This window comes from Rutilus rutilus (assembly GCF_951802725.1).
Source record: "Rutilus rutilus genome assembly, chromosome: 4".
Classification (NCBI taxonomy): domain Eukaryota; kingdom Metazoa; phylum Chordata; class Actinopteri; order Cypriniformes; family Leuciscidae; genus Rutilus; species Rutilus rutilus.
In genome coordinates, this window is record NC_140212.1 from 12884306 (window position 1) to 12901917 (window position 17612).

Sequence of the window (17612 nt, forward strand, 5' to 3'; positions counted from 1 at the left end):
AAAAATCAAGCCCCTCTGTGATTTGTTTTGAAATTTTACATGCAGATGAAGGTGCGAAGAGGTTGTGGGCATATTTTGGAATCATTTGGAAGCCTTTTTTGTACATTTGTTTATATTTATATTAAACCTGATCTTATATGAAATGAGAGTCAAAAACCAATATTGCTACTAAATATGACTGGTAATTAACAGTAATGTGATTTTTAACAAAATATGATATGTACTGTTTTGATTTTGCCAAGTATCTCATTGGTAACAGGAATTAGCATTTATGCTAACACATTCATTCACAGTGTCTAATTGGTAACAGCCACTAGCACGTATGCTAACACATTCATTACCAGTGCAATTTAAGTTACTTTAGATAATGGACACGTACAATTAAACAGAAGTAAAAACTGCTAACCTATGAAACAGATTCTGTGGTCTCGCTTTGGGAATAACTAACACAAGTTGCCAGTGATGTCAATGTCCATGCAGCACAGCACCATGTGATAATGCCTTGTTGGGTACCTCCTATCTCCATATCCTGTACTAAAAAGACCAGTGCAGAGGCCAACTGATTTGAACCTGCATGGCCTCTTCAGAACAGTATTAACACACATTAACATTTCACATTTGTGAGGCATTTCACATGGTGAGTTTTTCAGCTTGAAGAAAGCAGACTGCATGAGTGTGTGAGCTTCAGTGATAACAGTCATAAAAGCATTGCTCTTTTTAAGCATGGATTATGGACTGCAGCTTTATGAACGCAGACTACATGACCTAATTCAAATGTGAAGTCTAATTCAGTGAGTGAATGAGCCACGGCTATAGTATGAAGACGGATAGACATTACAAAATAAATCTGTCATCTGTTCTCCTTAGCTCCAACATAAAACAACTCCTTTTCTTTCCCTTTCACCTCTTTATATTGGACCATTGCTCTTTTTCTGTTCTGTAGGAACATTGCCAATTTACCAGACATCATTAACTAATGAATTGCTAATCTTTGTTTGTTTCAAACACAAGCATCTCATGGAGGAATTGTGATCCACTCTGCATTATGCAACAAAAAGCATATGTTATTAGTATTGAGTCTCTCTTTCAACTTGCATACAGGTCCAAACACGTGCATAAGGATGACTAGAATAAACCATAACACTGTATATTTATCACTTATATATATTGTGTATCATGAAGATACACAAATTCCTCTGGAACATGCATCCACTGACACAGGCAAACAACACAGTGATTGACATGTTTAAAATCATGTCCTGAATATGCATGTGCACCATATTACAAACCTACCCAAGCCCAATGTTGCCTCAAAATGCATTTGGAACTTAATTTCCATGTTTTGTGTTCCACAAAAGAAAGAAAGTCATACAGGTTTGGAAAAACAACAACATAAGGATGAGTGAATGATGACCATTTTCATTTATGGACAAACTAAACAGTCAATATGAAAGAGATACTGAAAATGAATCAGCCGTCCCATTAAACACACACACACACACTCACGTCCCATTCCCCAAACGTCCTGAATGGGAAATGTATTGAAGAGACAGTGATGTCATGCTGTGGATCAATATGATAAAGGTCTTAATGTAATTCAGCTGGAATGGTACACACAGCACTGAAGGGCGTATTTGACTGCAGCTGAAGCTTTCCCTTTAACACACACACAAACACTTACAGATTGTCTTACGTGTACACACACACACTTAGCCAAATGTGCTCATGTGTCCGAATGATGGTCGGGGTCATGTGTCTGAGTGCAGTGCCCTGATTGTTCGATGATCTCACCTCCAAGGTCTTCAATATGAGACAGAACAGATAAGTGTGGGTGCGCGTATTAGCATGATGTGGATTTAGCGTTTAAATACGCCAGTGTATTAAAATATTGCATGTGATCCAAAGCACTTTTTTCTAATGTCATAAAAGACAAATGGTTTCTGTCGTCCCTCTCCCTCTCTTGCTCATCATTACATCATCCATTTCAAATATTTATTAACAAGTTTGTCATGCTAGCCAACCAGTGTACATCTGTGAAAGAGAAAATGAGAGAGTGCGTCTAAGTAAAAAGGAGAGAAAGCAAATAACAAAATGAGTGTAAATTTCTGAAGGAGGGTCTATTTGCTGATCGTTTCAACACAAAGCAAAAACACAAGTCATATTAGCTTTGTTCCGAAACATAAGTTATCAGTGTCTACTGCCTAATAGGTGTCCTAATCATAAAACCTCATAAGAAACTACATAGGTAACATACATAGGCATCAATTACGTTCAAATTGTTCTGCTCAAGTGAGACACGACTCCAATAGAGTTTTATGTAGTATGCAAACAAAGTGATGCGCTATAAGCATACAAAAGACCACACACTCTTAAATATTGGGCAAATCTCCCACTTAAAATTACATTTAAACTATTTTAATGAAAACTTTTCAGTATTTATGACAAATTGAATCTGCATTTGGGTTAACTTGTCCACCGATTTCTTTCACTAAGCTAGTCGCAATGCATTCTAGACTGCTTTTTTTCCAGGAAGGATGTATGCGATGTCGTCAACACACGCTCATGGCAATTTGTAACTGTTACGTTTTGGCGAATTGGTGGCTAATTCATGTGAATTTGTATGTTTCCGTGCAAACTGGAGGTTTGGAAGAATTGATTAATTCAGGAGTGTGTTTTTGATGCGCAACATGCTGTCTAGGTAGGTAGCTTACAAGGTTTTGAAACAAAACAGCTGTTTATGTCTGGAGTAGGCGTTGAATTAATAAAAAGTGCAGTATTCTTGCTTTAAGCTGTTTCTCTTTCACAGCCTCTGCTTTCCTGACTGTTCTGTTCCAGCTGAACGTAATGTATAATACGCTTTCTCATGCCATTTACATTAGAGGAACACCGTAGGTGTAGGGGTGGGGGATAACTGGAAATGACCTTCACACTGTCAGGCGGCAATAAGACAACCGCTGTTTTCCACACGAGCTGCACTAGTTACAAAAGAAATGGTGCAAGGAAGTTTGTATTTATGAGTTACGATGTAAGGTGTGTTCAATTCACTTTGGTTGGAGTATGCTGTTGTACCAGTTCTACAAAAAATACAGCAAGATTATTTTTTAATGCTACTTATACAAAATCTATGTTTTCTCACTGAGAGTTTTCTACTCGGAATTATGATTTTATGGTGGCATTCGACTCATGAATAGGACATGACTTGAATGCACCATTAAACCAACCTAAGTTTGTAGGGCTTAAGTGCCCAAAAACCCTCTAAAACCAGCAAACCAAACCAGCCTGACCTGGCTGTGAGACCAACTAGGATCAGCAAACCAGCTTAAGATCGGTTTAAATGTTGTTGTTGTTTTAGCAGAGTGGATTGCATGAAACTCCAAATTAATTGATGCCAATAGTTTGATGTTAGCATGTTGCTAAGCTAATTATGACAAATATAAAAGCATATGACCAATATAAAGCTTGTTATTTAAAAGGGCACATCAACTAAGACCAGCTTACAGTGAGATGTTTTTTTCAGCAGGGTGGATTCTGTCTGAGCTATAAACAATTTTCAAGGGGGGTGGCTGACGGTCTTTGTCACCGTCCTAGAAAGAGATCTCGTGCCCTGCCATCTGAAAGCCCCCTTTCTTCAGCCAGTGGTAGGAGAAACCATGGCTGTGTCACATCATTCTTCCCAATCCAAAAGCCAGCTCTTAACTCTCACAAGCCAAGAGACATGAAAAGACCCTCTCAAAAGAACAGGGTTACAGTTCAGAGTGGCAGGACCTTCCATAGGTCTTCATTGACCGGCGCAGCAGACAACAACAATGACTGTCTGTGACACCAAAACACCCTCGCCTTTCCTTTACGGCCACCACATTTACGTAGTCCACCGCCCCCAGCACACATACACACACAGACGCTCGCGCACACACACATCTGTAGTAACAATGGCCGCCTTTGCTCATGGCCCCCACGGCCTCTGCCTCTCAATAGCCTGGTTATACCACCAGCCAAATACCCTCCTCCTAATAGTACATTCACACACACAAACAGAAGTCTGATAACCAGGCACAGCTGGCACTATGAAAAACATGTGGGCACGAGACAAAAATTGTGACTTAAAAGCAAAAGACAGAGCAGAGCAACCTATTGTCAACATGCTAGAGATCCGGAATTATTAGAGAAACAAGAGGAAAAAAAGAACGAATTTAAAGACGGAAAGCTAATGGCTAATAGCTAATCATGCTAGTTCTTCTTTCACAAGAAGAAACAGTGAAGTTTTGAAGATTTCAACAAACACATTACGGTATGGAAAATCTCGAGCACATTTGTAAGAGGAACTAAAGACGTAGCGCAGACACTTTCAGTTCCTTGTTTGTCTATTTTACTCACAAGCACATGTAGAAACACGAACCTTAGCTATAGCATAACAACAAACTTGGAAACCTGAGATCTAGGGGAGTGATGCGCATGAGGTGACATTTGTTATATTTCCTCATCATCCCAAACCCGTCTTGTTAGATGATTAGTGCTAATGCAAAGTTTGTTTTTTAATGGCTGATATTATCTTCTGTGTTTGTTTTTACTGTAGGCCAAGACCTGCAACACGGAGATGAAAAACAGCCTGAGGGCATCGACCACAATGCCGTTCCAAACACACCCACTTGTGTTGACTCTACAGACCGAATACACAACATACCAAAACATCTCTATTAGAAAAAGAATAAAAAAATAAAAACTTTCATCAAGCCCACACAGGCCTCACCACAAAGCAGAACAGGCAGATAAGATAGTTTGTTTGATATGGGCCAGTATTGAGGAAAGGCTCATGTTAAAAACAACCAGTTTGCTGGTCTTGTTTGGTTCAAGCTGGTCTTAAAAATACCCTAAAACCAGCCACCAAACCAACAAACATGCTTATGCTGGTTTATGATTAATTTATTTCAGCCGGGTTGTTTTTGTTTTTGTTTATTTCTTAGGCACAGGCACATACATGTATACCCATACAATAACCATTCAAGTCAAGTCACCTTCATTTATATAGAGCTTTTAACAATATAGATTGTTTCAAAGCAGCTTTACAGTGATAACAGATTGTTTTGGCTTTACAGCAGCTGCAAACTTGCAAAAATGCAAACAGCACCATCAGGACAACATATCTTTTGCAAAAGCAAGCCTCTAAGGGCAAACACCACTATACAAGGACTGCACATCTGTTGTGATGAGTTTTCTATTTTTTATTTTGTCATACAAAAAGCTGCCTAACAACCTTATCAGATAATTGCAAGCCGAGCGACCCACGTCTCTTGTGCTACCTGAATACCACTGGGTGTGGCGGCCCTGTCCGTGCTTGTATATCGCACCCCGAGGGGAAGAACAGGGACGATAATACGTTTGCGTAGCCCAAACAGAGTTCTGCATAATATAAACACTGAAGGGGGGAAAAAACAGGAAGATGTGTGTTTTTCTGTATGGGTATTTTCATGGTGTGAGAGCTGCTGAATCAGGGGTTTTTATTTGTTGCCATAACAGCCCTGACGGCTCTTTGCTTTCTGTGGAAAATTTACAGTTTTGAACACACCATGCAGCTTTCCACCACTGTGGGCTGGTTGTCGTTTAAAGTGGTGGTGATGTGTATGTGGGAAGACTGTAAAGGTATTTTGAAGATGAAAACATCCACCCATGAGTGTGTGAGTCATTGCACATGTGTGATAGACAGCTGGAATAAGCAGCTGTTCTTCCGAGAGCTATGCTAACCCACTCATGTGGCTGCTCACACACACACACACACACAATAGCTCCGTTCCATTGGGGCGCTTCAGTTTTGCCTTGTTGCTTAATGCAGTCTGGGAAAGTTGTGTGTTTGTTCATTACTACAACATGTCTCGCAATGACGTCGGAAACATTACATGGAAGTAGCTTTAACACAAAAGAATATTGTGGACAATAAGCCCATAACTACATCTGAATTCAAAATGATGAAACATATTTTATATTTTAGAGAGACACTTAGCCACTAGGGGGGATATTGTTGGTTGCAATGTATTCTGGGATTATAATTTGTCTGCAAAGGATACATATGATGCTGCCTTAGACTTCTAAAGGACTTTTCACACACAGAACACATTTTTGTATTCCACTGCACTGCACTTCCATTGGTTTTGCACTTTGACCTTTGCATTTGCATCTTATGCAGCATCTCGCGTATGGCACAGAGTTCTAGAAAAGCAAACCTCAAGTTAAAAGAAGTTCAACTTTTAAAAGATGTTTAAAGACCTTTAACTAACATTATTCAAAGCAAAAACGTGCTCTGTGTGAGACACTTTCTTTTGGCCAAATGAACTAAGAAAGCTTTGCATTACCACTCGAGGCAAACACAGCACTCAGTGTTTGTGTATATATCTCACATACACTGTCTATATGCAAACACATGCATGTGGATTCATAGCTCTCTCCGTTCTTTCTGCCCTCTCTTGGTTTTTGTCCCACAGCTGTTTTTTGAATGCGTCTCTCTGACTTTAAATAAGCTTGAGGTCAGTGGTCCAAGACCGCCAGTGGCTCAACTGAACAGAGGGTCCCATTAAGGCCCGTAAGGCTCACAGTGCCCTGTCAGATGACATTTGACCTTCTGCAATGCTAATAATTCAGAGACTCAATCCTGCAATAGATTGGCTATCTGGTTTATAACCATTTCACAGCACTTAAAGATAAGAATAGGACAGAGGCCGCACTATGCATAGACGTTTTTTATTCGTTGCACAAACGCGTTTCGGCGTGTGCCTTCTTCAGTGTGCTTCTACAGCACTTAAAGAGAAATTCTTTGTATAAGCAGAGCAATTCAAAAAGTGTAATTTATGTGGAAAAAGACATTTAGCAAGAAACCAGTAAACATATCCATATAAATACTTCTGGCATGCAGGCACATTCGTAATTGTTCAACTCAGCAGCACATATATTTGGGTTTAGAGAATTTTTGGTGTTTATATCGCATTTTACAACATGCAAAAAGGCAACCAAGCATCTCTGCACACTGGTAATAAATTATAGTTGTTCATGTGCGTTTCAGAAAGTGTATGGTTAGGACTGGTTAAGTATTGCACTTTTATACTCACACACATACACAAACAACTTATTTTTGACAGTTATAAGTATGAATAACGAGACGCCTCCAAAGCTTTTAGCTTTCCATCTCAGCCAGAGCTGCTAGAGAGAACTGTGCTTTTCCAAACTGCTGGATCCAAATCAAACTCAACACCCTTCTTGTGTGTCAGCACTCGTATGCCATGAACACACCTGTCATGATTGCTCCAAAACACAGTAAAAAAAAAAGAACATAAGTGATTCAGCACTAAGGCAAAAAAAAAGCATAAAACACATCCTTACATGCAAGCGAGCAGAGCTGCTGGAACATCAACATGCCCACTTACAGCCAGACACTTCCAGGAAAACAGCACTTCCAGGCTTTGTTGCTACAACACTCAGATGGTCTAAAGCCTCTCCCTGAACAGGCCCCAAAACAATTACCACAAATACAGACATGCACGCACATACAAGTAGAGCCGCACAATTCTGGATAAATTGAGATTCGCATTGTTTGTTTTTTTAAATAGAGATCATGATTCATCCACAATTCTGAATAGACAACTTAACAAAATAACATGTAATTTACTTGGTTCAAACAAAATGTTGATTGCTGCAGCAATTTGAATAATTTTTTTTTGCATTAACGTGAAATGATTCAATGACTCATTTATAGACTTCACTTGTTTCATTACTGGGTGAATCTGTTTTTTTCCCACAAATCTCTTAAATGATTCAATGACAAATACATTTTTAACAGTCACTTGTCGCCACCTACTGGTGCAACAATGTAATTGATATCATCTTTATTTGAAGCATCAAGTTCCTTTCAAAATTTTGATCGCTATCATAGACATCAGTGTTTATATCCAAAATATAATCTTTTATCCCAGTACTTCTGTGATAATTAGAATTATTGTAACACAGAAATAATGATACTGTGTGGTTTGTGAAGCTGTTTCATATATACATGACAACTGCGTTCTCTGGCAGCGCCAAGGCAGATTCCCAATAGAATGTTCCTCTGTGATCAAATGCTACTTGTCAAAGGTTTAATAGACACAGGGGAATCGTTGTCATTTAGGAATAAGATCGTGAGGTGTGTTTGAATCGAGATCGCGATATTGTGACGATTAATCCTGCAGCTCTATCTACAGGTTGTATTTTTTATTTAAAACTTTTTGCATGTATATTTGCAGATAGATAGATAGATAGATCTATCTAGAAGCACTTGATGGCACACCTATATGCCGCATGCACCATACATACAACAAAACCTCTCTGTAAATTCAATTGCAGTCAAGTAATCAGCTCTTACACAACAGATTTAATGGTTCAGTCACCATAGTGATGTACAATCATTGTGTGAACCACAGAAGAAATGAATGGCTGCTGTAAGGGTGGAGATGGGTGGTACAGTTAATAAACGGGAAATGGTTTACATCACTCACAACAGCCTATACAAACATCTTAAACTGATATACATGTCCTTTTTATCCTTCCTTGCTTTGTCTATCTTCCTGCACCTAGTGTGCCTAATATAATGCTGCTGTGAGGTGGGACACGAAAGTCACAATCCGCATCAGATCCCCATATGTTGGTTATCATTCACTGGCCCTAAAAAAAAAAAGCCTCCAGCAATGGCTGATTGGATAATAAAATCCAAATAAAAACAGTCATTCTCTGTTTTCCAGGTCAACACAAATTTGCTTGACTTCTTAGCAGGAGCTCGTATTTCTCTCTGCACGACCAACTAGATGAAACAGAAAAAAATCACTGTCAGTTCTCTGCCCAAAATGAGAAATGGGAAAAGAGAAAATCTCTGGATGGAGTGATGTTCATACCAGCCATCAAATGGCAAGACATGAGTCAGAAAGTGATGAACGAATTTTGTCATGATGATCAAGTCATCGAGAAGGTCTGCACTGTTCACCATAATTTCATATTAATTACGAAATTAATAAACAGAATCTAAATCAATAAAATCACTAAATTTCACAACCTGCTCATACTGCAAGCAAATATCAACATTAATATGGATTTTTCCATAATCATTCCTTGCTCCCACAAATCCTATGTGGGTTACAACCTAGATTGCTCACATGCTTATATTGTTTGTCTCTTATATTAGCCTAGACTGATAGCACTGAATCAGCTGATGAACATACAATGACGCTGACAAGATACAGTCCTGGGCCACATGAAGACACACTCAAACCTTTTTCCATTCTATTGTTTGCAGTACATACATTTTTCTCCTTTCTCAGATTTCAAGGTGTTAATAAGGTATTAGGGGCAAAACTGGAAATACCTCTTCATACATGAATTTGATGCAATCCCACAGAGCATTGGTGTGAAACAAGGGCTCTATTTCTCTGAGATGGACGAGTGAAGAAGTCCATTAACACCTGCAAATAGCCACAAAGAAAAAACACAAGGTGACTAACTAAACTGGGACGTTAGTAGCATTACAAATATCGTATGTCAACCAGAAGACTTTCTCTCCTGTAAAACAAAAACAAATGTAGAATGTATACATTACCATAGACCTTAGAAAAGTGACATGGAAAGACAGGGTTGCCATCTGGTTGCCATACATCTGTATCAATGAATATGACTTTCAGTCGGGATAAGAATTTGAAAACAAAACACACAAACAACAACAGTAAGTTCCGGTCCTCGAATTTGATTGGCTGAATGGCTGCTGGGTATTTTCACCGTTTGTTTGTCAGTGTTTGAACCTTCCCAAAAGGTGGATTTGTGGTGATTTAACACTTTTCTGCTGATAAATCGGTGACGCCAGTAGGTGGCGACAAATGACGTTTAATGAGTGAGCCAATATCTTAAATGATTCGTTTAAACCTACTGATTAATTCGGTTAAGTGAATCATTGAACGATTCATTTAGAACCACAGATTCATTCAGTAATTAAACACGTGAGTCATTGAATTGTTCATTCGAAAGATTCGTTCAAAAACATGAATTATGCTGCCTTCACGTGCTATCGGAAATCTCCTACTTCCCAGTTCTGAAGTCGTGATTACGAGCTCATCACATTAAAAATTTGACTTGTTCATGTCCAATTTTAACCACTAATATAGTATTTACGATTAGCTTATTCCACTAGCACTTGAAATCAGCGTAAATTTAGGAACAAAACAGCACTACAATATCTGGGAATATTGTGTCTAAAAAGTGAAAGTTACTAAAAATGGACTTCTTGTTCAATGAGCTGTTGTATAAAAGCAATCATACTTGATATCCAGAATAGGCCTACTAAATTATTTCTTGTTTACTGACCTATTTTGTTTAAGCAATATCACACTTTTTAATTAGAACAACAGTAGGCTACTTGTGAAATTACTGAAATATTTTGTTGAGATTGCACTCACAAAGGGCAATTTCTAGCCAATAAATTATTTTAGAGCCGAGCATAACTGACTTTATAAATTTCCATGATTCTGAACTTTTGTGACATTATCATTACACATATTTAGGCCTACTGTTAATTATTTAGTCAGAAAGGCAAGTCTGATGAAAGTGGGTGTATCTACATTCCTTGCATTCTGATGCTTTTACATTTTAGGTTAAGGGTTTAGATCAACAACCTCAGCGCTGAAACTAAAAACAAAGGTTTGTGTTACATTACATTAGGTGGAGGGAGTGGCTATAGGATTTACAGAAGCACTGTGAGACTATTACTCAAACATCAAATTTACAAATTGTAATTGTCAGAGGACATAATCCTGAGCTGAAAAGTGAAAGACAAACTTAAACAGCTAAAACAACATGCAGTACAGCAGCTCAGTGATATGAGCACAAAGGGAATGAAGTGAAATGTGCATTTGTTTTCCAGGTGGTTTCGACAGCGTCAAACTATTCCTGTAAATATCTGCGTGATGCGGTGCGTTTCGTGCCAGACCCCTGAGTAAGAGATGAGCTCAGAGGTTTTGTGTGCGTGTGCATTTGTTGATGAACATCAGTTCTGGATAATTTACATGTGATAAACAACTCTAATGTAAACCAGTCGGGCCCAGAGCTGTGGTTCTGAAGCTCTCACGCATGCTTTTCCATACACATATGGCAATGCCTCAAAGCCTATGGATCTAAGATGAAACAAAAAAAGGAAATTTCACACTGCATTACACTGTGAAGCTAAGATGAACTGAAAATATTTGAGCATTATGGGTAAAACAGCCTTCTGTTTACATGCCAGTGAGTTTGGAGTCTATTCCACACTGAACATCCTGGAGAGATGAATAGGGAACATGGAAGCATCTCACCATTTAGACTGATATGCAGAGAAAGCTGAAAGAACTTGTTTACCTCACACTTTCTCCACACAGCAAAATGCTGTTCTACACAGCAGGCGAAGAATCATTTTACAGTCTGATTCTTTCCCAAAGGAGCCTTTACAGAGGCATCATTTCCCGAAAGCTATAATTATCCTTCCACTGCAGCAAATAACGATGAAAGAGAACAAGAAGGAGATGGAGACAGAGCGATACAAACAAACAAAAAGAATAAGAAACAGTGGCCTGCTATGACAAACAAAGCATGTGGGTATACTGGGAAAAAGAACCACAGTGTTAGCATGTTAGCCAGGATTCATCTTTATTTGTATGGTAAACACGTAGATGATTAGTTCCTTTTTAGCATGTGAAAACATCATGGGACTGGTTATAGATTCATGGTTCAGAGTGCAGTACGAGAAACATTGCAAATATTGCTAACAATGTCTAAAAGTAGTAGACTTCAGAACCCATGTTCCGATAAAGACTCTTAACGATGAAATGGTCTCGCCAGCCACCAAGTCAAACCACACCACAGCACTTTCCAACCAGCCCCAATATTATCTTCAGAGTCTGCAAACAGGAGCCTGCCCCCATACCAAGCATCAAACTCATTTGCGTCCAGCCTACAAAAGAAAGATGGCAGCCATTAATGTAAACATAAATCAGATTTAAACAATAGCGCAGTGTTTCCCAATTACAACACACTAAATCAAGGAAGAATTGTTATAATGGCAGAGATTTGTTAAGTCTGTGCTATAATAGCAAACAAATGTGTAAAAGAGAGTGTTATGTTCGAAATGAGATTCTAATTTACCACTCACTGATACAGTGCAGATTTGACTGGATACTGCTAGTGTTGTCGCCTCATGAGCTCAGTTGTCTACTTTTTAGTACAATTTAGTTTAGTCAAGTTTAGTTTATTTCATTTATTTAACAGGGACCACGCACAACACAAATGTTGTGCCAGTTTCCATTCACATATGTTTGTGCAATTTGGGATATTGCATAATGATGCTGGATGGATATGGATAAAATTTGCTATATGTACATTAAAAAAACATTCTGCAATAATACTCTACAATGGAATCAGATTCATATTTGGTCATTTGGGTATTTCACGCATACAATATAGTGCACACAGTACATAGGAGTAGTAAGAACTACTCGACTGACAAAACGACTGACCTCATCACTTCCAGAATTACAGAAAATTTTGTGTCCACTCTAAATAGGAAGTAATATATTTTATAAAGGAATCCAATGACTTCAACTTTCATTTCCATTTTGCATCCATTTTCTCTGGAAGTGACTATTTTGTTCACATGAACATGCAAACGGTGCTTTCTTTGCTAATTATTTTTGCAATATTCATAACTTTTCACATGAATTAAATGTGCAACTTGAATGTAAACACGACATACTGTCCTGCATATTTTGGCAAATATAGTAGCTCATCCATACTTCATACAGAAAACTTAACATTAACATTATGCTATTGCTGGAATAGAAAGAGTATGCTTTTCCAAACATAGCACGACACTGAGCTAACTGCAGGGCCACATGTTGACACTGAGTGGAGGATTTAAAGGACGGGAGGAGGTTTAGGAAAAATATACGTCCAACATGAAGGAGTGAGATCGCATGGATGAGAAGAAACGACGGGGTGCAGCTTCAGGTTAGAATCACACACCTGGACCTCCTCATAGCGGTGTATGCACAAGGCGCACAACCGTTCTTTTGTGCGAAATGTTTGAATTCTGTCACGGCCGTGAGAAAACATTCACTCCGCTGGGTGTTTGGGTCACTTACATTCTACATGCGCCTCGGCAACACATCTCTGCAGTTCCCTGTAAACTAGCAATGCAGTTGTTTTCAATTTACTACTTGTTATGAGAAGATGGTTATCAGAGAGATTAAAACAACAGGGCAGGATTTGCAGAATCAGATGCAAATCTTATCACAAACCCATCACAGCTTGCAGAGTTTATTTCCTGGGCGGAAAATAGGATATTTACCACATCCCATCATGCACTGCATATTGCAACAATGCAAGACACCCAGCAAATGGACCTCTGAAAGGGGATTTCCTGCTATGTTATGCTGGGAATTTATGCTGAACTATTTTGCACACGGCCTTTCCCCGCTAAGGAATTTTTTTGAGAATGTCAGTGCTAAAAGTGATTAAAAAAAGAGAAGTAAACACACAATGACACAATGATAAAAGCCAACATGAACAAAGTCTTATGCTGACAAAAGGAGATCCAAGTAATCTTAATTTCTCATCCACAATGAGCATTTATACAGCAATGGATGGATCTGTATTTATTAACATCTCTCAATAGTAGCTCTGTGAACAAATCTGGTCATACAGTTTAGTCTTGTCACCAGTCCAACCCACAGCACAAACTTATTGTCGTAAGAACTTTTCATGGAATGTAATTCTAAAATCCTTTTACTCGCTTCTTACACAGATGCAAGCCATAAAATGACTTTTTCATTGGAAACATATGAAAAACATTGCCAACGCTTGGGCAAGACAGTGCACGCAAATGTTCATTTTCCTGTTTTGCAGACAGTCAGTTTTTTGCAACTCAAATGCTGTGCATGTATTAGTCTAATAGCATAAACTAATGTTAACAATATATATTTTTCAGTCAAAAACAAGAAAAACAATTACTATCCTGATTTGCACCTTAAAGGTACACGTATGTAATTTATGTTCAATGCAAAATGCAAAAGTTTTCAGTTGCCAAGAAATGCTCTCAGTCATGAATAATTTATTCTATGGACGAAAATGTCCAATAACAGGGGTTAACAAGATAAAATGAGTAGTATTTAGGCTGGTCATGTGATCTCAAGATGGCTGCCCCCATGAGGGGACCCACTGCATATAAAATAAAACTGCTTTTTTTAAGGCTACTGATCTGATTAGAAAGACTCGATTGGGGAAAGTTACTTTTAAAAGTAATGTGTTACAATATAGTGCGTTACTCCCTAAAAAGGAACTAATTGCGTTACTTGAAAAGTACTTTACTTTAAAAAAAACTTTACTCTAAAGTTACTTTTTTAAAAATCTCACTTGGCTTTTTTGTTTGTTTTTTAATAATTAAAAAAAAAAAGATATATATATATATTGGAAAATGTAAAGGCTGTTTCACGTCAAACATGGAATCAATGGCTGAATCCATAATCACCCCCTAAACCCTCAATCACTATTCCCTACGTTAGTCCACTGATACAGTTCACTTAAAGGAGTGAATGAAAATGAGTGAGCGAATTCAGACAGCCGTTGAGCGTATATCGGCTGTTGACTCATTATTGCGGTGCAGTGTGGGATTGAATGAGCAATTCCACTATGGTTTCAGACACCACTACATGGCTGTCCCTTCAAATAATGGCCTATTTGAGGGTATAGGGGGCGATTTCGGATTCAGCCAATAAGCCTCAGACTTATGGAAATGCAAATTCACATCTGTACAGTGGATGGCACAGCTCAATCAAATGAAACATTTCATTGCAGATTTGCATGATATTCTGAGTTTGCAGTTCACTGTTTTTATTCATTTTGAGGAATACTGAATCTGTTTTTGTGCAAGTGAGATGAGTAGATGCTCACATTTAGTCTAGAACCACAATATCCATCATATTCACACAGCGCACACAACGCCTCTGCACTTACTCCTGATTTCTCTCAACATGAGCACATGACAGCTGTCAGTCAATACATAGGAGAACAAAGTAACCTGCATTACTTATTTGAAAAAGCAACTCAGATATTTTTTGTAAATTTAAAGGTAATGTGTTACTTTATAGTTAGTTGAAAAAGTAATCTGATGACGTACTTAAAATGCATAACCCCCAACACTGCTTGAATGTACATGAGTAGTAGGCTAAAAGTAGGCTACTATTCATTTTAGGTGTGATTAAAAAAACTAAATGTCAAGGCAAGGCAAGGTGACAGAAGACTATCAAATTACATATGATTGTATAAAAGCCTGGAACAGTGCTGGGAGTGTCACATGTTCAACTTGCTAGAACAGACATTACAACAATGACCCATTTTCTGAAAGTGGCTTGTGAAAACACCATTTAGCTGCAGTCTTCCACTGATAAATGGCTGAATTCCAAGTATTATTTTGGGGTACTGTTGAAAAAACAAAAATGAATCGAAAGAAAGTCATGTTCGATTAGTTAACTTTACCCTCTTTTTGTGCCTGTAGCTACAGATGTTTAGCAGTTTCTTTGTTGACTTTTGGTTATGGCGGTAATCTCAGGGATATAACCACAGAATATGGTGTCTTCCCAAACTTACACTTTCTCAGAATATGACTCATGACCTCAACATTGTTTTGAACTGAAAATCAGAAAAGCCTCAGGCTGAAACTAGGAAAAAGAGAAGTGGGAATTTTATACTCTCCTGCCATCCCCCCAAAACCCCAAAAGCTAAGAGACAACCCATTTGCCTATAAAGAACAGTTTGTTTAAAAGGACACAATGAACAGTACAGTCCCTTTATTCAAAGTCCAGCAAAGGATCTCCAGACCACAGCATGCAAGAAGACAGCTGACCATCCCAGCCATCCTGGGACCTCGCAGAACACAGGGTGAGGAGGAGCAGTGGGTTCACATCGGACATGACCTAATACAGGGGGGTAAAACTAGGTTTAAGAAGGGGAGGGTATTATATGATCATGTCTGGGCAGGTCGACCGCAGACATACTTGCCATGCAGACCAGCAAGAGGTTAAATTTCAGTTTAGGGATTATAATATCAGACACTATCCCAGAATTTGTATTAGCTTAGCATGGACTAGACAGTCAGCCAAAAAGCCAGTCAGCATTGCACAAATGATATCACGACAAAATCGATATGAATCGTAATCTTAAAAGCCATTAGTACTAGTAGAACATAACTTGAATACACGGGGACACACTCGGCTGTTAAAGATGAGAAATGGAAAGTAAACATTTGTGCATTGTGACATTTATGGCCCATGGCAGGACTCAAGTGATCTGAGAGTAGAAGCTCTCGCGAGAGACGCGTGAAGTCCTACTGAACAAATGTGTTTGTTTTTCCATTACGCACGGTACAGACGCGATCAACGAGTTGGCCAACAGCGGCCTCTTGAGCTCATGTTAAATATTTTAAACATCCACGACGAGACAATGCACTATCCTCGCGATTACGTGATATGATGTATCAGGGGGTTTCATTAACCCTTTCCAAGGGACCTTCTAATATAAGGGTGTTTATAGACTTGTTTATCGCAAGGTCGCAGACATTACATCAAGCATAAAAACGTGTAATAAACACATACGAAACAAACATACTTTATTGTATGTTCAGTCAAGTTGTAATTGTATTGAATTATGCAGAACATGAGAATTATTTTTAATTTAAGATACATAAACTTTTTGAACAAATCTATTATTTTAAAATGTGACTTCAAACTAAAATGTCATCACAAACTGCAATTAAACTACATAATTTAATAAATTATATTTTTAAATTAATATATAAATTTAATTAAATAACATATAGAGACCTTATTGTAGGCTAATGTATTAACTAACATTGAGCAATACATTTGTTACAGCATTTATTAATGGTAGTTAATGTTAGTTCACAGTGCATTAATGTTAACATACACATTTGATTCTAATAATTTATTAATGTTAAAATTAAGATTGATTAATAAATACTGTAGAAGTATTGCTCATTGATATTTCATGTTAACTAAAGCACTTACTAATGTTAACTAATGAAACCTTATTGTAAAGTGTCAAAAAACAAACAAACACTATGACCCTGACCTGGAGCTAGTGTATGTAAACATCAAAGGGTCTTCTAGTTGAATAAAAACACCCATAAAGGAAGCTAAACATATGCATATGTAAAGATACATTTATACAGAGATTAGCTATAATGAAACCCAAATTACAAGAATCATAAGATTAAATAACCGTAGATGTGAAAAAAAAAGAGAGAAAAGGAAAAAAAGAAATCAGAACATGTCAAAACATACAAACCTGTCAGCATTCTGACACCCTCTGATGCATATTGTAAACTTACTTTCGTTAAAAACCTCACATTTTAACAGAAAACCTGTTTAACCTGGGTTTTTACCCCCTTCTTGTTATAAAGACTGCTTTTGCCATAAGTCACAAATCTGAAAGTTGTCAAACTGAGTGGAAGAAGCACCTTCAGGAGATGAAAATTAGCGGAAGCCTAATTTCTGTGAGACTGGTTTTAATAG